Source organism: Denticeps clupeoides, chromosome 10 (assembly GCF_900700375.1).
Source record: "Denticeps clupeoides chromosome 10, fDenClu1.1, whole genome shotgun sequence".
NCBI classification, from domain to species: Eukaryota; Metazoa; Chordata; class Actinopteri; order Clupeiformes; family Denticipitidae; genus Denticeps; species Denticeps clupeoides.
In genome coordinates this window covers 21,535,438-21,558,815 of record NC_041716.1, presented here as the reverse complement: position 1 = coordinate 21,558,815, position 23,378 = coordinate 21,535,438, and the positions used below count along the sequence as shown (strand labels likewise).

The 23,378-nt window shown below is 40.2% G+C and overlaps 1 protein-coding gene across 3 annotated transcripts in view; it reads right to left on the bottom strand.

The window, feature by feature from the left end:
- Positions 1-22,108, bottom strand: part of plxna2 (plexin A2) — a 154,872-nt gene extending 132,764 nt beyond the window's left edge. For all 3 annotated transcript variants that reach the window (XM_028992514.1, XM_028992513.1, XM_028992511.1), the window contains exon 1: positions 21,708-22,108. The gene's annotated coding sequence lies outside the window, so the exon portion shown is untranslated. The remainder of the gene's footprint in view (positions 1-21,707) is intronic.
- Positions 22,109-23,378: the final 1,270 nt, after the last annotated feature.

Genomic DNA, 23,378 nt, shown 5'->3' with positions numbered 1-23,378 from the left:
TCTTCATCACGTCACGTCTGCACATCTGGTAAACATTGTTTCCAGCAGCATGACAGTGACAGCTTGGTGGCTTGTATCGGAGGTCAGTCACAAACCCATCAGTCCTTCTTATTTTTATTTTATTTTTAATAGACATTGAAAAGGCACTAACGGGGGGAAAACCCATGCTGGTTGGAGCTTAAGCTTTACCCCAAATATAAATAGTTGGCATCACGTTTGTTGGTAAAGGTATTTTGTCATCAATTGTGTTGATGAAAACAACATAATTTGCCGAAGCCAGTTATATAAGAGGATGGCTATCAGTGTAATCCCTTCTCTGCCGAAGTTACTGGTTCAAATGTGGTCATGCTGATGGAGCAGCAGGGGCTTCTCTAATCACACACACACACACACACACACACACACACACACACACACACACACACTATTATTCACACGCTCATGCACAAAAAGAAGATTCCTGCAATCTCAGTGCCAAGCACCACAATTCCACATCCCCACTGAGGAGCATTAAGATGGGTAGGGGTGAATCCCAGTGTCATGTCCTCCTCTGATTTTATTTCCTGTGCCCACTGGGCCAGCCTCAGATACCAAACCAATTAATCTTATATCCACTCGCTTGCCCCCTCCAGTGCTGTTGCTAATTTTCATGTCCTCTCACGTTTGTTGCCTCTGAATGGCTGAACAACAAAGTATTATTACTTAGATCAAAAACTGTGGTGGTGCTAAACAACATGCCCTAAATAACAATAAGATTAATACATTAGATTAATACATTATCAGTTTTGATCCCAATATTCTAAACTTCAAATTAAGGGGTTTATGTGTTTTTGGAGTTGTTGTTTTTTTATTTGACAACCAAAATTAATATAGTACACTGATTGAATCTATGCATTATGTGCTTTATAACTGTTCATTGGACACTTATTTTTAGGTAACATCAATATAACACTCAACAGATATTGTGCCCTAATTTGTAGGGTATGACAAATAAGCGGAATCGACCAAAGCTGGAGCTGCTTTATATCTGAGCGATTACGTCTCTGCATTGCCCAGACTCATTCCATAGCATTTCTACCGATACCAACCCATTACCCAGCTGCCAGCATTTAAAGTCATTTAAACGTTATATTTACATTTAAACATTTACATTTAAAGTCAATTTTTCAGGGAAATGACGGGCTCATTATTACTGTTGGACACCTGGATGAGAGGCAACAACACAGTGAGCCACGGACGCAGTTTACACACAGGAATTACTGACCTTGAGGTCATAAAAAGAGAATAAAACCTTCTTTATACAATTGTAAACTAAGCAAGTGTCATAGTACCCTAGCTCGTAACCACACAACAACCAAAAAGTCACAAATTCAAGAGCAAAGTCACTCTAGAAAGGGAGTAAATTAGGGCTGGGCCTAAAAAATATTGTAATATTTTTAAGCTAGATCACAATACATATCTCAATATCTTGAAAGATTCTCTAAATTACTGTATAAATGCAAAATATTGCATAAAATCACATCATATATTGAATTTAAACAAAGTTGGGAGCCAAGTTGACCATCTCCAATGATTGTCTCTGAAATCGCATGGTCATTGACTTATCACCGCAGATTCACTTGTCTCTGCAGTTAAGCTGATTGCAGAACAAATGGAAGGAAGAGTACATCAATTATAAACCTGACACGAGTGTTGCACAACTAAAAGTAGGTCCATAGCATCAGGATATGTATGTGCTTTAGCAGAGGCAAAATGCAGAGACTATGTGTAAAGAATATTCTGATCTTCTATGGTTTTCTATATTAAGTTACTTTGGAAAACATTTCTTCTGTGTTGTACAGTAAGATGTTACAGGGAATTGTCATTCAAATCTGGTTGGCAGAACGGCACAATCATGCTTTCCGGCCCTTTTCCATGTGAACCACCAACAGGATGGAGTGCTGGTCAAAAAACAACAGACTGCTTCCTGTTAGCCCAAGTCCTAAGAGCCTCCAGGGTTACGTGACTCCGTTCCACCACAGCATGTACTTCCTACCAAACACGAGCCAGCATTCCATGCCAGGCACTTGTGCTTTTAGACTTAATTCTAAAGACGAAAAACATGCTGATAAAAGAGGACTTTATTTGCTGACACCTACAGAGCTTCAGCTGCAGATTCTCCAGTAGAACATGGATGCATATATCTCTGCGTTGTGACCTAGAAATGCTGATGTTTAATTCTTGCACAAAGAGCACATTTATTACATATGTTATACCGTGGGTCCACCTGCAAGGGGTTTTGGTGGTGGGACTCATTGTGGCCTACAAGGACCTTGATGACAAATTGCATGCAACCGGAGCAATGCCAGGCACCTTATATCATCCCATCTCATCTGAAGGTTGAATGTAATCATTTTCGGTTCACACCTGTGGTAATGAGAGTGCTCCTTGTCCTCTGTTGAGAGAAGCAGGGCTTATGCAAAGCTGTCAAGACTGCTCTGCATTGGTCTGCGACTTTAAATCAGACGCATTTAGCTACCACTGTGCACTACAGACCCCCACCACTGGCCCGGACAGGAGGAGGGATGAAGGTCTGCAAATGAAAAGCGATAAATATCCAGTTAGTTAAGCATCGTTTTCCTCCTGCACAGTGTTCAACACGTCCACACCGGCCGTGTTATAAGGGGACGCAGGTTAATGGAAGCCTGCTACTGATCTTATCACAGTCAAGGTGTTAGCGATGTTTAAATTTGGAGTGGGGAATTGACATTCCAAGCAGGGATTTGACAAATCCTGCTAAATGTGTGAGCAGAATAGTAATGAAGTTTCAAAAAACCCTCCACCCTCCTCACCAAATAGTCCATGTTATGGTCCCTTGCCGTCTCAGCTCCACACATTTTATATAGGGAATATATTTTAAACATATAAAAATGACAAGACCGTATACTAACTAGACATCTAATCTTATCTTTATTATTAGTCACAATGATTGTAATTGAAACTTCAACAGAGGTGATAGTAGTTCAATGTACGCTGAAAATAAGGTAATGTTCCCATGTTAAATTAACTTTAATAAATCACATGGTTTCAACTTAATATTTTAACGTTTCCAACAAAACACAGTTAAAAGAAAATTATTTGATTTAAATTCAAAGCCAAATTATTTTTGATCAACTTAATAAAATCATTTGTTACGTAAGAAATCAAGCTAAACTAAGTTAATATGTTTAGTTTGAAGTAATGCAAAGGCATTAGGACTAACTCAAATCAATTGTTCAATTAAGTAAATCCAATGAAATGTTTTTTTGTTTTTTTTAAACAGAATCTTTCAGATGGATATGTCCCTTTTGAAACTTTTTGGACCCATTTCTGGTAGTCTCCTCCCCTTGTCTCCCAGCCCTCTTTCTGGCAAAGCAGATGCAAAACAGAGGAAAAGCTCACTTTTTCAGTGAAGCAGATGCTTTTTGGACATCAAGATTGATCAAATGTGTGCATGAAGCCCTGATTAAAATTTGCATCTGTTTTTGGCCTCAGATGCGAAGAGGCTGACAAGTGCATCATGGTAAAGAGAGAGCAGGACAAGGGAATGGATAAAGGAGGGGTGTGAAAAAAATTAATGACATGGCAATTTAGTCATGCCTGGGGAGAACTTCTGTCTTTACCTCATCCCACATTCCGTGCCGTCATTACGCCAAAGGTGATGCAAGGCAAGGCCGTTAGTGGGTCACAGACGGTGGCATCTGCTCAGCTCTTAGAGAGAGCACCATAAAAAGGCAGCAGCAACAGCAAGAACCGCATCTGGGGTTCCACAACTTAATGCTGAGATCAGACTGTAAAAGAGCACATTTGCAGAAAATGTGTTTTTTTACCCAAGCATACCCTGTTGCAGCAAGGTCAATCTGTCAGGCACTAACATTTTTGTTTGTCACAGCTTTAAGGCCAGAAGTGAATAGTACAGGCAATTAAATTCCACACCAAACAAAATGGGTCTGATTTCACACAGTAATTCAGGAAGAGGCTGATCACATTATCAAACTTATGAAAAGAGTAACAACATTAAAAAACAAACAATAAAAAACAACCCTGTCATTTCAGAGCCAGAATACCATACAGGATTTCTTTAAGTACAATAGCCAAAGACCACAGAGGGCACTGAACTTCAGCAAGGGTGGTAGGAGCCTAGTGGGCAACACATTTGCCTATCAACATCATGAAAAGTTGCTAGTTCAAATCCCATAAAACTACTGACCATACATTTCGGGGGATAAAATCTGCCTCTCCAAGTCTGAACGAGAATGATGTAAGACCTGGTTTCAAGCTCCACAAATGTAGAATGTGTGAAGAAACTAGATCTATAATTAATTATTTATCAGTGTGAATTACTGTATATAAGAGAGAGACACAATAAGGCCACATTAAGACATTTTCCCACCAACAGAGGTAAGTAGTAATGAGCTATATTAACTCTTACTTTGCTACATTTGTCAACATGTGACTCCATACATTATTCCATACATTAGATGTGCTTTATTTTTCAGACGTAGCAATAATAATCACATGAAATTAAGCAATTTCCTTTGGGATTAGTTTTCTGATTCTGATGACACAGTTTCACCAATCAGACATAGCTATGCAGTCATATGACAACACACATACCGGGGCAGCATAGCAGCACAAAAAAAGAATGCAGAATTAATTTCTTTAAATATATTATTATTTATTTTGGCTAACCACCAATGATGGGAGTTTACATTCATATTGAACCTCTGTGTTTCCCTAATAATAACTCAAATCTCTCCCGTAATTCATGCAATCATCTGACCCCACCACACAAGAGAAATCTGTTAACTTCCAAAAGAACTCTCCAATCGCCTGGGTGAAAATGGGTCAAGTCTATACAGCTTTCCTGGCCAGAACTTGCCAATTATTCTACCATAATCAAAAGTCTCTATTACATATGGCCACACAGCATAAAGAACCTCAATATATAAAAAAAACTTTGGCTTCCATCTGACTGTGTCATGATAAAAACAATTCCCAACCTCTCCTTGTATCCTTCCTCCTCTGTTTTCCTTTTCTTCCGCCAGTGGATGCTGTCAGTGAACCCTGTATCCTCAAAACGTCTGGTCCTGAAATGCTCCAATTAAGTAGGTCGGGAGGGAAGGATAAGCAAAAAGTTAATTTAACCAGTGAAATCCCATTTTACATTTGTGGACGGCACCACTTGTCGTAAGCATGATACAATGGTGGTCCATGTGTGTCTCCCACTGTCCTACACTTTTTTGGGATGTAAAAATGCACAAGCTACTTTTGTGCTCTGAATAATGAATGGCTGCCATCTCCATCACAGGCAGTGAAAGGACAGCTGGAGTTGAGCATCAATTAAAGATGCAAATAGAACGGTGACCGATCCAGAAAGGTGCCATTTCATTGCCTTCCACTTCATCCCCGGCCATAAGAGCTCGTTTGGAAATTGTGGGAGATTGTAAAGGTCGAGGTTATTACATAGGTTTCCCTCTCTCCACTTCTCTATTATTACTCAATATCAGTACAAATTCATTCATAAACGGATCTGTAGGATGATGTCTCTGTTATTAGAGTGGGAAACCCAAAGGTTACACAGACTTCCTGAAATTGGCTTAAACTGACAAGTGCCTGCTTTATTTGACATGCAAATAAAGCAGAAACAAGGAAGAGTCCGTGCATCCAAGATCCCAAAGCCAGACTGGGAAAAACACACACACACACACACACACATACTTGTGTAGCCGCAATTTGGGGACTACATGCACGATGCCACATCGTGGGGACGTGCATTTCTAAAGGCTTTATGAAAAATCTAAAGATAGATTTATGTTTCATTTGAGGCTTTAAAAATGACTGTCACTTTAAAATATAGAAAATACATTAATAAAGCAATGTGACATTTTCCTACAAACTGGGGACCTTGTCTGGTAGACATCACTTGTGAGGACCAGCAGACACACATAGTGAACTGTCTGGTTAACTGTAAGATGTAGGTACTTGTGAACAACATGGGGACGAAACAGCTGGGATGCAGCTATAATGAATGAAAAGATCAAAATTTAATAACATGAATAAAATATTTATTTTTTTTTGCTATTTTTATGTAGCATTCTGAACAGTATTCTGTACATATTTACATTCGATTCAAAGACACTTTACTGAATTGCACCCATTTCCAAAAAAAAAAAAAAAAAGAGATTCTAAGATCCTTTTAAAACAAATGTAATAACCAGAAATCTAAAATACCAGAAAATAAGATACCAAACAAAATAAAATAACTGACATTACATTCTTCTTTTAAGGGTAGTGATTTTGTTCTTCACAAAGAACTTTACAGACAACCAATCCCTGTCTTTCAAGGCAACAGGTTCAGCATTTATACAGGCCTCACATTGTTGTTTTCCTGGCACTGTACAAGTTTTGATGAACCTGTTTAGATGCTTTTCAACTGCATTCATTTCATCACTGTCCCATTTCTTTTTCTTTACCACCTTTCGACCTGAATGAACAAAGCACATCAGAAAAAACAGAGATTTTTAAGTTCATAAAGGCTTTCTATGAAGTTTAACAAACAGTACCTTTCATGGTAGTTGTGGTACTTGTTATTTCTGTTGCTTGTTCAATTGAAGATTTCTGGACTTCTTTTGCAGAAGGATCTATGGGTGGTTCTACATCAAGAGCCACTTAAACACAAAACAAATGCATTCAAAATTGTTAAGGATTTGATTCTTTCTTGGAGAAAATACACTGCTCACAAATTAAGGGAACACAGAAATAAGACATCCTACATCTGAATGAATGAAATATTCTTATTAAATACTTCTTTACATAGTTGAATGTGCTAACTACAAAATCACACAAAAATTATCGATGAAAATCAAATTTATCAACCCATGAAGCTCTGGATTTGGAGTCACACTCAAAATTAAAGTGGCAAAACAAACTATGGGCTGATGTAATGTCCTTAAAATAAGTAAAAATGAGGCCCAGTAATGAGGCCTTCACGTGCCTCTATGACCTCCCTACAATGACTGGACATGCTCCTGTTTAGGTGACGGATGGTCTCCTGAGGGATCTCCTCCCAGACCTGGTCTAAAGAATCCGCCAACTCCTGCACAGTCTGTGATGCAACGTGGTGTTGGTAGATGAAGCGAGATATGATGTCCCAGATGTGCACATGGGGTCTGAAGATCTCATCTCGGTAGTTAATGGCAGTCAAGCTACATCTGGCGAGAACATGGAGGGTTGTGCGCCCCCCTAAAGAAATGCCACCCCACACCACTACTGACCCACTGCCACACTGGTCATGCTGGAGGATGTTGCAGGCATCAGAATGTTCTCCATGGCGTCTCCAGACTGTCACATGTCACATATGCTCTGTGTGAACCTGGTTTCATCTGTGAAGAGCACAGGGCGCCAGTGGCGAATTTGCCAATCTTGTTGTTCTTTGGCAAATGCCAAACATGCTGCACAGTGTTGGGCTGTAAGCAAAACCCCAATCTATGGACATCGGGCCCTCATACCACCCTTGTGGAGTCTGTTTATGACCATTTGAGCAGAGCAGAGAGGCCTGCTGGAGGTCATTTTGCAGGGCTCTGGCAGAGGTCCTCCTGTTCCTCCTTGCACAAAGGTGGAGGTAGCGGTCCTGCTGCTGGGTTGCCCTTCTACTGCCTCCTCCATGTCTTCTGATGTACTGGCCTGTTTCCTGGTAGTGCCTTCATGTTCTGGACTCTACACAAACCTTCTTGCCATAGCTTGCATTGATATACCTAACACTTGAACACTTCCTAACATATCCTAACACTTAAACACTTTTGTTAAAACTGCATATCATATCATGTATGACTGTGTATGTGACAAATAAAATTTGAATTTGATCCTGAACGAGCTGCACTACCTGAGCCACTTATGTCAGTTGTAGACTCCATTTCATGCTACCATGGAGTCTCTTAGCTATTTCACTAAAGCCTTCATTTTAGAAGACAACATGGGTACCTGCTGAGGCACGTACACAAAACTTGTTGAGTCTTATTAACCTTTCAACAATAGTGGTGAAGCACATTCTACTTTGTAGGGATGTCACATATATTTACATTGAAGGGACTTAATGTTTATTAAGTAAAAGAGAAGTGATTGTCATTGTGATACACTGCAACACAGCACATGTGCACACAACTAAATGTGTCCTTTGCTTTTAACCCATCACCCTTGGTGAGCAGTAGGCAGCCATGAAAGGCGCCTGGGGAGAAGTGTGTGGGGACAGTGCTTTGCTCAGTTGCACCTTGGCGGATCGGAATTCGAGATTCGATATTATGATAAAAATACATTGAAAAGAACAGTTTCATACCTGAATGTGGAAGATACTCTCAACCTGTGAACTGGCAGTGCAATTCTGACTGTCTGATTGCAATTTGACCAAATGTAAAAGTAATGTTTGCATTCTGCAAGCACACTACATAATTTCAAAATTTAAATGTACTAACAGTTATACATGTCATTATCAAAATAGGTGTAGTGTGTGGACTTAGTGTAGAGATTTTTTTAGAAGACAATGTGGGGACATAGTGGGGGAGGTGCAGCACTCTCATCCTGAGTCTTGTGAATCTTTCATAAACATTTGTGATACACAATACTTTATGGGGACTTCACATATATCATGCACATTGCACATTGTGGGGACTTAACGTATATTGTAATTAAAATACATAAAAAAGAGCAGTTTCATACCTGAATGTGGAAGATACTGTCATGCTGTGGACGGTCTGTGCAATGCTGATTGTCTTCAGAGGCACCATCTGATTTGGGGCAGTTACTGGCTTGGTTCGTACCCTTTATTGTCTCCTATAATGAACAAAACAGTCAGCCATTAGACCAAACATAAAAGATATGTTGCCATTCTACAACCACACTACATATTTTCAATGTTTAAATGTACTAACAGTTATACATGTCATTAAAATAATTAATTTTGTTACAAAATCCTAATAGATCAAAATAGGTGTAGTGTGTGGACTTAGTGTAGAAATGTTTTTTTAGAAGACAATGTGGGGACATAGTGGGGGAGGTGCAGCACTTCTCATCCTGAGTCTTGTGAATCTTTCATAAACATTTGTGATACACAATACGTCATGGGGACTTCACATATATCATGCACAGTGCACATTGTGGGGACTTAACGTATATGGTAATTAAAATACATAAAAAAAGAGCAGTTTCATACCTGAATGTGGAAGATACTGTCATGCTGTGAACTGTCTGTGCAATGCTGATTGTCTTCAGAGGCACCATCTGATTTGGGGCAGTTACTGGCTTGGTTCGTACCCTTTATTGTCTCCTATAATGAACAAAACAGTCAGCCATTAGACCAAACATAAAAGATACGTTGCCATTCTACAACCACACTACATATTTTCAATGTTTAAACGTACTAACAGTTATACATGTCATTAAAATAATTAATTTTGCTACAAAATCCTAATAGATCAAAATAGGTGTAGTGTGTGGACTTAGTGTAGAGATTTTTTTAGAAGACAATGTGGGGACATAGTGGGGGAGGTGCAGCACTCTCATCCTGAGTCTTGTGAATCTTTCATAAACATTTGTGATACACAATACTTTATGGGGACTTCACATATATCATGCACATTGCACATTGTGGGGACTTAACGTATATTGTAATTAAAATACATAAAAAAGAGCAGTTTCATACCTGAATGTGGAAGATACTGTCATGCTGTGGACGGTCTGTGCAATGCTGATTGTCTTCAGAGGCACCATCTGATTTGGGGCAGTTACTGGCTTGGTTCATACCCTTTATTGTCTCCTATAATGAACAAAACAGTCAGCCATTAGACCAAACATAAAAGATATGTTGCCATTCTACAACCACACTACATATTTTCAATGTTTAAATGTACTAACAGTTATACATGTCATTAAAATAATTAATTTTGTTACAAAATCCTAATAGATCAAAATAGGTGTAGTGTGTGGACTTAGTGTAGAAATGTTTTTTTAGAAGACAATGTGGGGACATAGTGGGGGAGGTGCAGCACTTCTCATCCTGAGTCTTGTGAATCTTTCATAAACATTTGTGATACACAATACGTCATGGGGACTTCACATATATCATGCACAGTGCACATTGTGGGGACTTAACGTATATGGTAATTAAAATACATAAAAAAAGAGCAGTTTCATACCTGAATGTGGAAGATACTGTCATGCTGTGAACTGTCTGTGCAATGCTGATTGTCTTCAGAGGCACCATCTGATTTGGGGCAGTTACTGGCTTGGTTCGTACCCTTTATTGTCTCCTATAATGAACAAAACAGTCAGCCATTAGACCAAACATAAAAGATACGTTGCCATTCTACAACCACACTACATATTTTCAATGTTTAAACGTACTAACAGTTATACATGTCATTAAAATAATTAATTTTGTTACAAAATCCTAATAGATCAAAATAGGTGTAGTGTGTGGACTTAGTGTAGAGATTTTTTTTTAGAAGACAATGCGGGGACATAGTGGGGGAGGTGCAGCACTCTCATCCTGAGTCTTGTGAATCTTTCATAAACATTTGTGATACACAATACTTTATGGGGACTTCACATATATCATGCACATTGCACATTGTGGGGACTTAACGTATATTGTAATTAAAATACATAAAAAAGAGCAGTTTCATACCTGAATGTGGAAGATACTGTCATGCTGTGAACTGTCTGTGCAATGCTGATTGTCTTCAGAGGCACCATCTGATTTGGGGCAGTTACTGGCTTGGTTCATACCCTTTATTGTCTCCTATAATGAACAAAACAGTCAGCCATTAGACCAAACATAAAAGATATGTTGCCATTCTACAACCACACTACATATTTTCAATGTTTTAAATGTACTAACAGTTATACATGTCATTAAAATAATTTATTTTGTTACAAAATCCTAATAGATCAAAATAGGTGTAGTGTGTGGACTTAGTGTAGAGATTTTTTTTTAGAAGACAATGTGGGGACATTGTGGGGGAGGTGCAGCACTTCTCATCCTGAGTCTTGTGAATCTTTCATAAACATTTGTGATACACAATACTTTATGGGGACTTCACATATATCTTGCACATTGCACATTGTGGGGACTTAACGTATATTGTAATTAAAATACATAAAAAAGAGCAGTTTCATACCTGAATGTGGAAGATACTGTCATGCTGTGGACTGTCTGTGCAATGCTGATTGTCTTCAGAGGCACCATCTGATTTGGGGCAGTTACTGGCTTGGTTCATACCCTTTATTGTCTCCTATAATGAACAAAACAGTCAGCCATTAGACCAAACATAAAAGATATGTTGCCATTCTACAACCACACTACATATTTTCAATGTTTTAAATGTACTAACAGTTATACATGTCATTAAAATAATTAATTTTGTTACAAAATCCTAATAGATCAAAATAGGTGTAGTGTGTGGACTTAGTGTAGAGATTTTTTTTTAGAAGACAATGTGGGGACATTGTGGGGGAGGTGCAGCACTTCTCATCCTGAGTCTTGTGAATCTTTCATAAACATTTGTGATACACAATACTTTATGGGGACTTCACATATATCATGCACATTGCACATTGTGGGGACTTAACGTATATTGTAATTAAAATACATAAAAAAGAGCAGTTTCATACCTGAATGTGGAAGATACTGTCATGCTGTGGACTGTCTGTGCAATGCTGATTGTCTTCAGAGGCACCATCTGATTTGGGGCAGTTACTGGCTTGGTTCATACCCTTTATTGTCTCCTATAATGAACAAAACAGTCAGCCATTAGACCAAACATAAAAGATATGTTGCCATTCTACAACCACACTACATATGTTCAATGTTTAAATGTACTAACAGTTATACATGTCATTAAAATAATTAATTTTGTTACAAAATCCTAATAGATCAAAATAGGTGTAGTGTGTGGACTTAGTGTAGAAATTTTTTTTTAGAAGACAATGTGGGGACATAGTGGGGGAGGTGCAGCACTTCTCATCCTGAGTCTTGTGAATCTTTCATAAACATTTGTGATACACAATACGTCATGGGGACTTCACATATATCATGCACATTGCACATTGTGGGGACTTAACGTATATGGTAATTAAAATACATAAAAAAAGAGCAGTTTCATACCTGAATGTGGAAGATACTGTCATGCTGTGAACTGTCTGTGCAATGCTGATTGTCTTCAGAGGCACCATCTGATTTGGGGCAGTTACTGGCTTGGTTCGTACCACTTATTGTCTCCTAAAATGAACAAAACAGTCAGCCATTAAACCAAACATAAAAGATACGTTGCCATTCTACAATCACACTACATATTTTCAATGTTTAAATGTACTAAGAGTTGTACATGTGTTACAAAATCCTAATAGATCAAAATAGGTGTAGTGTGTGGACTTAGTATAGAGATTTAATTTTAGAAGACAATGTGGGGACATAGTGGGGGAGGTGCAGCACTTCTCATCCTGAGTCTTGTGAATCTTTCAAAAAGATTTGTGATACACAATAGTTCATGGGGACTTCACATATATCATGCACATTGCACAGTGTGGGGACTTAACGTATATTATATTAAAATTACATTTTAAAAAGAAGTATCATACCTGAATGTGGAAAGTCTCAACCTGTGAACAGTCTGTGGAATGCTGAATGTCTTCAGAGGTACCATCTGATTTGGGGAAGATATTAGCTCTGTCTACACCACTTATTGTCTCCTGGAATGAACAAAACAGCCAACAATTAGACCAAATATGAAAGTTATGTTTGCATAACTTTAAAATGCACACTCTCATTCTAAAAGTATGGATAATATCGGGTAATTAAACAGCAGTTTTATACCTGATTGTTGAGGGTGCAGTTATCCAATGAACTTTGGGTGTAATGTAGATCCTTTTCAGAGGCGTTTTCTGACCTGGGACAGTTACTGGCTCCTTCCATTCCACTTCTTTCTTCCTGAAATTATCAAAGGAATCCCCAATAAGTCCCCAAATACTGGTAAAAGATAAAAAAGCTGAACAGTGTCAGGTTGCAAAAGCATTTTTAAATAAATACAGATGCAGAGAATATGCTTAAGTAGGTATAGTGATGATGCATCTTCAGTGAAATAAACAAAACAACCACAATTCTCTAGATTCAATATTTGTTACAGAATTCGAATGCAGGACCAGGGCTGCAAACATATGAAAAGCCCAGTAAACCAATAACAGTAAAATGGATGCGAGCATGTGTGAATTATTCTGATTGTTAAAACTTTATGAACAAACATAATATTACAATTAATTAATACTAAAATCTTAATTTATATAAATATCAGATTTCAAAATATCTTTTACAATTCTTACCTGATTCCTCCAAGGACAATCAGCATCGCCATAATTATATCTAATCTCGTCTCCAGGTGTTATGTCTTTTAAGGCAAAAAGGCACAAATGAGGCTTTCCTTCCACCATGATTCTTTTCATTTTGCAGTTGGGGTTAATGTGATCATCATTAACCAGTCTTCCAAGGGTGCCATCATCCCTTGCAGCATCAATACTGAATTTGAATAAAGAGAATAGTTATTAAATGCAAAATTATACTATTGTTAGTTTGTATTACTTAATTTTATATTAACAATATAATATATAAATTGTTAAACAATTTTTTGTGATCTTGTGATGACACAACTGATATATGCAGACATTATAAATCTACTTCAAATAGCTGAACAAATAAACAATTTTTTTTTGTATTTCTGGAAAATATTCAGACCTGAGCAGGAACCATGCATGAGCTGCTATCTTAACTATTAGAAGCCAACTGTAAATAAGTCAATATAGTATGGCATGTTTACAATAAGTACCTTAAATGCTGACAGACAAATGATGAAATCATTCTGTTCCATCAGAAGAAAACAACCATATTACCCACAATCCCTGTGTGTCTGAGCGACGTTATGTAACCCATTTTGACTCCACATCTGACTTGAAAAAATTAATAATACACATTTAAAGCTGTTATGGGCGGTTTAGCGATGATAAATGATCTAAATGCTCCCCATGCTGTGCAACTCCACACAAGACACGAGTTCCCACATGTGGCAACAAAACTAGAATACTAATAAAAAACTAATACTAGTTTTAGCAGCGAGTTTTCAAATATATTTTTTAAATATTTAATACAGTTATACATCAAAACAAAGGAAAATATATAAATCCATTTGTACTCACGTCCAGAATTTTCCATGCCAGATGAAATCGAACATAAATCCTTTTAGGGAGTTGTGGTAAATTCGCCGTCTTCGTTTACTTTCTTCTGGATCGATAAGGTCTCCTCTGTACTCCAGTATGAAATCTCCTTTGAAAATATCTGACTCGGCAAACACTCCCCTGCCTAATTTGTGAATCACAACCCACATTCATACCTACTTTCCCTCATAGTAATTAGTTTAAGATAATATATCTGCTTTGCTCACCTTTATAGAAATTGATGTATTTAACATCAAGCCCTGCTTTATCACGGCAGGTGGTGATGTGAAAAATGGCATTGTTTATTGGGCTTTGTCGCCTCCGAGCCATTTTTCTTAGCACATTATTTCTCTTACTGCTTAGTGAAAACGTCTATGGAAGATATAGTAATAATTGTAATTTTAAATATCCATAAATAACAGAAACTAGCATGTGCTAACTAAGCTAGTACCATTTAACTAGCTAGCATTGTCATAGCTTTTCTTACTAAAACACTTTACTATTGAAAGAAATATTATTTACCCCTAACACAATGTGTATCATAAAAGTATGAATCTTTAAATGATTTTTTTCTTGCAGTTAAAGTTAGCTTACATAGATCTGGATGGTGCTATAGCTCAGCAAACTCAGTCTTGCTAACTGAGGCACTTATTAACAATTAGCTCTCTCATTGGTTTCTGATGGTCCGTGCCGTCATCAAGACGAGCCAATAAGAGTTCAGCATTGCTGTACCACGTGTTACTGTGTGTATCTGCAATTGCAATTACCCTCTTCAACCCTAGTTGGCGTGTACACACTGTGAGCAATTCCAGGCACACACATACACAATGTTTTTCAAGAAAATGTCCATCTTGGGGACTTTGGAGATATTAAAGGGGTAGGCTTATTTTGATGAAATATACATGCTAGCGTAGTTAACTTTGTGGGGACTTGGTTTTTGGTCCCCACGATGACACACGTCCCCACCTTATTGGTGTGCAGTCAGGTCAATGTCCACATATTGGTAGGTTTACAAACACACACACACACACACGCTGTCAATCAAACTCTGTTTTCTTTGTGTGGTGCGGGCGGACAGTAACTGCCAGAAAGGAAACAAAAGAAAATATCTGTACTTCATCCGTCTATTAAAGCTACTAATTGTCAGCTTTTAACAGCTGTAATGGGGGGAGCATCACTGATGCGTAAACAGCCAAAACAAAAACCATGCAAATTCATTTTATTATTTTTTGCAATAATGTGAGAGAATTTTCCCTCATTTGAGGATAATTGGCTCATAAAATATGCATTGCGCTCCAACAACAATGGAAGTAGCTGCACAACTTGATACACAATGGTTCAAAAGAGGTGGGTGGCATCACATGTTTGACCCTGTGACCCGTCTTCGAACCCCAGTGCTGGCAGAAGCCGCAGCCAACTGAGCACTAGAAGCTGCGATACCTTGAGTTTAAGACAAAGGAATGTTCCAAATGTTCCAAACCTCCAGTGAACACAACACAGTTCTTTCCTGGTCAAGAATGACCTGCAAATATCAGCAGGAAGTGTGCAGTAATAATATCCAGAGGCTGTGGTAATGCCACTGTGATGCCATGGCAGCCACAAAGCCGTGAATAACACAGATCACCCTTTGTGTTTTTCAGGCATTAAATGGAATTAGCCGCCTAATCCCTAACTGTTGCAGATTGAGACATGAAGAGATGTTCGTTCAAATGCTTCCGTGAATACAAGAGCCCACTGCCAGCCCTCCCCCTGCTTCCCTCCCGAACTCCTCCTCTCCATCCAGTGTCAGTAGCAGTCATATTTAATCTACGTCTCAGCAGATCTCTGAGCCGCTGCACTGTCACACTCAGGATAATTGTCTTAGAGACCCTCATTTTTGAAAGAGGAGAGCAGTTGACCTACATTGCTGTTGAATTAGACATGATGTCACCATCTGATTATTTTTTTGTTCTTGTGAAGTAATATAAGAGCCTGATGCTGAACAGAATATTAGATGTAAACCTGCGCTGCTAAGGGGGATGATGTTGTTGTCATGTCTCAAATTAGACTTTTCTGGTTTCCTCGCAGATCATGTGGTCTGTCTGTTCTACTAAAAATGATGATCAAAAATAGAGGATTTACACCCACACACTCCCACACACCACAATGTCCCTTTTATTGCCAGAATATGGGCTCTCAGGATCATTATGCTGAAGCATGCAGGCCTGAAAGTCCACAGCCATGTTCTGATCAGTAATGACAGGGTCCAGTCCCGTGCTGGCTGCACTCCTCAGGGACAATTAAGGAAGTCTGCCATCAAGTCCAAGACAATGTCTAACCTTGGGAAAAAATAGCACATTGCTTCAGACCTGAAACCCCACTGCATGGATCATGTTAGCATAACGATGCCTAGACACACAGTGGGAAGATTAAATTCACTTGGCTTGGACATCCGAGTAAAGCTGCACAGGCCAAAACAAAGAATGGATGAAGCCCAGTTCTTTTTCAGCTCCTGTGGTATCAACTGATCTTCGCAGAGTGGTGGGCTTCTCAAGAAAGGCCTGTGTGTCTCTTTTTTGGGATGTTTGGCAGCCAGGAGCTTTCAGGGACTTTCATCATCCCTTTGCTTTGGGATTGTTTTGGTCAACTTTGGTCCCCACAGAGTGGATAATCTGGATGACACACAGCCTCCGTTTATTCTTTCCTCCAGCTTCCCGCAGAGTTTCTCATTTAAGGTGCTCTGTTTGCTATCTCACTCAGGAATGAATTTGAAGGGCTTATCGCTCCTCTGTTCCCAGCTGAAGGCAGAGGATGTGTTAAGGCGTCCGTCTTCCGACAGGAGAGGGGAACTATCTGGCCAGATAAGGCAGCGGCTGACTGCAGGATTGTAACAAAGCTGGCAGCTCGGATGCAGGCGGGAACATGTCAGAGCGTTGGCGACTTGGACCAAGACGGAGGTGCAAGGGGTCTGGTAATGAATCAAGCATTCCGTCATGGGCTCGAATGGCACAGATGGAACTTGTTGCAAGGAATGTCACCAGTGGGCCGTTTTAAAAACTGAATTTTCAGGTCTCCCATAAGTGCTTTAATATGCCATAAAAATAATAACTTTATTCAGTACAAGAGAAAACATTTTTTTTCACATGGGTGTAGAACTTAATTCAGCATCTCAGTGATCCACGTTAAAAGAGGTGGAACACAGATCACAGTCGAAAAAGTACTCAATTATTTATAGGCTACTTTTTGAAATGACAACAAGGCTTTAATGACTGAAGCTATATATATTGCAACAATATTGGTTGACAAGGCTCTGCGCCTCAAGGAGAATTCTCAAGCTTTAGCCATCACTAATTGGCGGGAGTCAAAGGACAAAGCCCTCTTTGGTGACACCCCCCCACACTAATACACACGCACACACACACACACACACACACACACACACACACTGGTGGACGCTGCCACCTGGTTTACTCACCCACTCAAACCATAGTAACGGTGGCTGGCCACATTTCTTCCGTCACAAGGGGGCAGTGTGGCTGACCATGGGGGCCAATGGTGCCATCCTAGTACACACACACACACACACACTCTTTTCACACTGTCAGCTCCCAAAAACACAGAGAACACATGACACAGGCAAATTGATTCACTGTGGGAGGTGGCGTTCACAGCTTTCGTCTGCGCAAATGCTACTGTAGCTGACATTCTAAACAATGCAGCACATGGCTGAAAAAGGTAAAGAATTACAAAACTTGCTACCAGAACAAAATAAATCAGTTCTAGAGTAACAATGGAGAAAGGAAGGAGAGAGAATGGCAGGAATTGAGGAACAGCATTGCCAACAGATTCTGTCTTTTTGGAAATGTGTGGTGAAGGCAGTTCCATTAACATCTTAATAAAAGGAGCCCTGGCTCCTTGGACAACATGAAAGCTCTGAATGCCACTGGCTTTAAGCAGGAGGGAGAAACCAAAGGACCGGCCCTTTCCCACTATGTCTTCCCACCATGGTCCACAAGTTTGCACATTTTTCATTTACAGTCTTTTTTCTTCCCCTCCTCCATCTGTCCAACTGAATATCTAAACAAAAGCCTTTGTTTTTGGTGGGGTGAGTTCGGGGAAGATTTGGTCGTAAGCCGAGGAGAAATTACCAACTGGTCCTGAAATCTTACGAAAAAAAAAGCCATAGAAAATCTAACAGCCCCACACCAGCTCCTCTGCAGGAAACGTACCCGCTCACACCTCCATCATGCCGAAACGGCCCTCCTCGCGCAATATGGTGGCTGAAATTCAGTTACGTACCAATTTGGATCAGTCATTGAGAGCCGGAATGCTGCACGGCGCCATTGATTTTGTGCTTTGTGTTGCTCATAGCAAGTCAGCTCGGTTTGATTCAGTTATTTCCTCCCGCCTAGCAAGTTACCGCGGGAAAGCAGCCTATTCACACATACAAAAGAAGAAAGGCGATCAAGATTGCGGACTGCAAAGAACATCATTATTTTTCCACAGCCAGGTTCACTGTGGTATCCTCAAAATACTTCATTGCAATCAGGCCACAAGCAGACGGGACTGGCTGCAGGCTTCTTTCAGTCCCAGGAAATCGTCTTTCCGCAAGGTGATCAGAAATGGCCACGGGGGAGAAAAAACATTTCTCTTGCCAAATTATCGCCACCTCAGCCCAAAGGCAGCCTGGCTTTCTCCGGCACAAACTGTGAAGCTGTGAAAACATCGTGCCCACACTTTGTTGAACCCAATCTGGCCGCTGCCACCTACTAACTGTGAGCCTCTGTCTTCCGAGACAGTTCTCCGTAATTAGAGGCAACAGAAGCATTCGCTAATTAAGGTGTTTCTGAGCAAAGGGGTCAGGCTGCTGAAGACAAATAATCACTTCTTCTCATATTTACCCTGGAGAATATTACAAAAAAGCAACTGGACTGTGTGGAATGGATGTCTTCCCGTCCTCCTTACCATCATCAGTACGGGGGAAGGTTTCTCCTTGTTTGACGAAACACACACATGCGGCTCAGTCAACTGAAGCGTGTTGGGGTCAGAGTGATAGAGATCTCTGTTGTGACAGCTGGACTGTAGAGAGCCGCAGATAAACACACCAACCATGGAGAGATACGAAAAACACACACAAACACGGATCACGCAGTCAAGCACAGAAGAGGAGGAAGACCTATATCTGCAAGGAACAACCCTGGCGGGCATGAAGGAGTGGGGAGTGGGCGGAGCCAACTTTTCACTTTTGGCTCATTAAGAAACAGGTCAAGAATTCTGCCTGCATGCTTAGCTACTTGTCAGAATCTCTCAAGCTAAACCGAGGTGGGCCTGAGCAATCCAGGGAGCATGCCATCACTAGACGCAACACTGCAGAACCCCATCTCTTTCACTAGAACCAACATTTTACGGTACAGGACAAATCTGACAAGCCTCATTGACACCCTACACTGGCTTAGAGTTCTCACCTAGGTTAAATGTGCATGTCACTGGAATCACCATTGCCATCCCACAAGCCTCTTCAGCCATCTTACCTGTCAAGATGGTAGAAATATGAATCAATAAAAAAAAGTCTTTTTTATGGGAAGAACTTCCCAAAACATGCTTTCGTGTAAATAATAGCAGAACATGTCCACCCCTTCACAAGAGCAGTGAGTTGAGAGCTGAAAGTGTTGCTTGAGAGCCAAACAAATGCACCAGATGTGCCGACTTTCTGGCTGTCTGAGCACAAATCCAGCCGGACTGTTGGAGCACATGCTGGCAGAAAGAGAGCAGACCTGGCTGAATTTGGGCCCCTCAGACAAAGTGCTGGCGAAGCCAAGCAGCACACGCCTGCTCAGTGGATGAGGAGGGACCGGAGTTCGTCCAACTGAGCTTTTAATGCAGATATCCTTATTGATTAAAAAGCATGTGATGCATGGGATCACTTGCTTAATCACAGAGAAAGGGCCCTAAGGCAACAAATTTGGGCAAATCCATGACCAACATCCAAAAAAACGGTCCTTAAACTAAAAATTTTCCCGACCAGGGTTGCATCTACATTAAGTCAGCATTTCAATATTATTGGATTTTAATGGAAAACACTGAACAAAAGTAGAGATCAATGCTGAATAAAATTGATTTGTGATTGTTGTTGAAAGGTTGTAATTACATTGAATAAATTCAAAGGAAAGGTCATGAAACTTTCAGTGAGAGAATCTTTTAGGGATTTAAAATTTTAATCACTGCCCCGCACCCTTTCGGTCACATTATTAAGAGAAGGCTTCAGTTTATTACTGTATAGTTATGCAGAGATTCCGTCTGTCATGCTCCTTTAGTACCAGCTTTCCGAGGTTTCAAAACAAAAGGAATACAGCTAGCAAAATAGACTTGATCTGGTGTTCTGTGCAATTCGAGATGGCAATTTCCAGACTGGAGAAGGCGAATCAGAACTCAAAATGAGGTTTGCCCTTTGAAATGGACATCAAAAATTATGCGAGTAGGTCACGCTTCACACATAATAAAACCCTTCTTACCAAGATGAAGCAGCGTTTGATAGGCTGGCAAAGAACCATTAATACTGTGTCTGTCCCTCATAGCAGATGCAAGCAATTTTCATGCAAATGCCCCACAATTTTCTACTTAAAACAACATTTATTTTCTTTAGAGTCAATGTCAAGGCAGGCGCGGCTCTCCCGGACCCACAGAGTGGGTAGAAATTAAGATTTGTGGGTGCATCTGCTGGTCTGCTGCTGCACCAGATGATCTGTCTGAAGGAGGAGAGCCGGAATCCTGAATTATAGCCACTAGACAACAATGTATGAGATTCCACTTCCAAGCACTGAGGCTGAAATTCCCTGTGATGATCACTGATTTACTGGACCATAGATTTACTGGAGCAGGTGAAGAGAGTCAACCCAGTCTATAAATTACACAGGGCTTTAATAAACATTCTATATCTAATAATTGAATGTAAAAAGTACACAACTGAAGTATTTCTTCATATACCTTCGCTTCTCACAACAGCTAAGCTTATGGAATGCCTGATATTCCTTTTGGGATGAGTTTTTTCAAACCAAGCCACCCGTTTAATAATTCATTGAACTCCATCACAAGGATGAGTGATCCTAATGTAAAATATCGTGCATAATAAAAAAACAGAATTTACTTTAAGAGAATCAATGAAGTCGGTCAATCAGACATAATGAGATTTAGTTTTTTTTTTTAGTTCCTGATCTGGGCTGCATAAGCCGCTGAAAATGTTGAGCTGGAGAAGCATCCTGTCTGTTGTAACCACTGATGCAAGTCAGACGTGCTCAGAATTCCCACGCTGCACGTGCAAAGACGCAGCGCAGTCGCGCCGTGATGTGGTCCAAGCAGGGCCAGTTCGCGTTGTACAGTCAGGTTAGCATTCCGACCTCAATGCCGAATAAATCCCACGCAGGGCTCATTATTATTATTATTCTTTCATAACTCACCTCTGTCTGCAGAAACGGTGCTGCTCACGCACAGCACATTGTTCCTTAAGTTAAATCCACACCGAAAACGGTCCCAGTGGCACGTTGTCCGGGAAAAGCGAACTCCCCACCGGGCAGGAATGTGGGCACCAGACTCCTGCAGCAGAGTCCGCACAGTCCGCGGCCGCTCACCACACGGCGCCGAGCGCCCGGCGCATTCCTTCACTGGGGACGGAGCGTCGCGACGGCTGTTCCGCTCGGTTCCGCTCTGCCATCCGCCCGGTGCTGCCGGTGCTCGCTGACACGTTCTCCCCCGACCTACCCACACATGACACCGGCTACAGAGCTGCGGAGCTGACCGGGGTCCGGACGAGTACTGTACCACCGGCACAGCGCTGCGTTTAAACCCGGCCCCGCCCCCCGAACGCCTGCCCGCCTGGCGCGCGCGCGCGCGTGCGCGCGTGCGCGCGTGCGCGCGTTAACCATGTCGCCACCGAGATGACGAGCCCACCCTTTTAAATGGAACAATCGCGGAAATGATCTCAAGAGTAATGTCGTTACTGGGTTCCCAAAACTGGGTCCAGTTCGACCATACACACCTCAACACTGATCAATGATTATTGATCAGTGTTGAGGTCTGTAATAAGAAGACGCATGCCATGGTCTTGTAAAGACAGACAGAAAATCTTCAAGTATTCACCTTTATTTTAATCCGCCACCACAGCTCTCGTAGACCTATTCTATTCCGTTCTGCATGCATAGCAGGTACATTCTATACATATCTTTCAAAACATGAGCGCCCAAAAATACCGATCTGTTCTAAATGCGGCTCATAAGTGTAAAATGAGCAGAGAAATTACACAACGTAGTTTTTTTTCTGTAACTGCAGCGCCCTCTATGGACAAAACAGCGGCACCGAGGCCTGTACTCACAAGCGCTTTTCGTTGAAAAATGCAATAATTCATATGTAATGTACCTGTCGTTATATCCAGAATAACGGGGCCTGTGTACGTCATTCGAACTGTGGTACAATGAAATTGTATTTGACTGCAGTTGTAAAGGATGTATGAGGGAATATTTCCTTGATCTCTAAAAGAAAAAAGAAATCAAAGGGTTATGATTCATTTCACGTGTTTTATGTGCATAATAAAAAAAGAAGAATTCATAAAACCATTTTTTCTTATTGGATTGAATATAGCATATTAATTTATAATTCTGTTGTGTTGGCATTTAAGATTGTTTTAGTGTTTTGTTTTGTTTTTAAGACTTTAGACTCTTTTTGCTTTAGATCTCATTCCTGAATAAATGATTTCAGAGGTTCATCTGAATACATTTTTGGTATCTACAATTCCATAAGGTTCTTTCTCCCCATTTGTGTCTCATTGGAATATTCCAAATCATATCCAAATCATATTTTATTTTTAACTGCTTATCTTATTCGGTTTACCAACAACTGATCTGTTCCAATTTAAAGAAAATATTCTGTAACCTGAATATCCCGTCATTAATAAATGGCCACTATCCTCTTTGCGTTGATGTTGATGCTGCAAAATTGGGGATTCTATCATTTTCAAGGTGAAATGTTATTAGGCTCCCTTTGAATGCAATGACAGAATTCAGGCTAAGAGCAGATTTCGGGTTGGCTACATACTCTCTGGTATAACAATAATTCCGAGTGGGAAAAGGACCAGT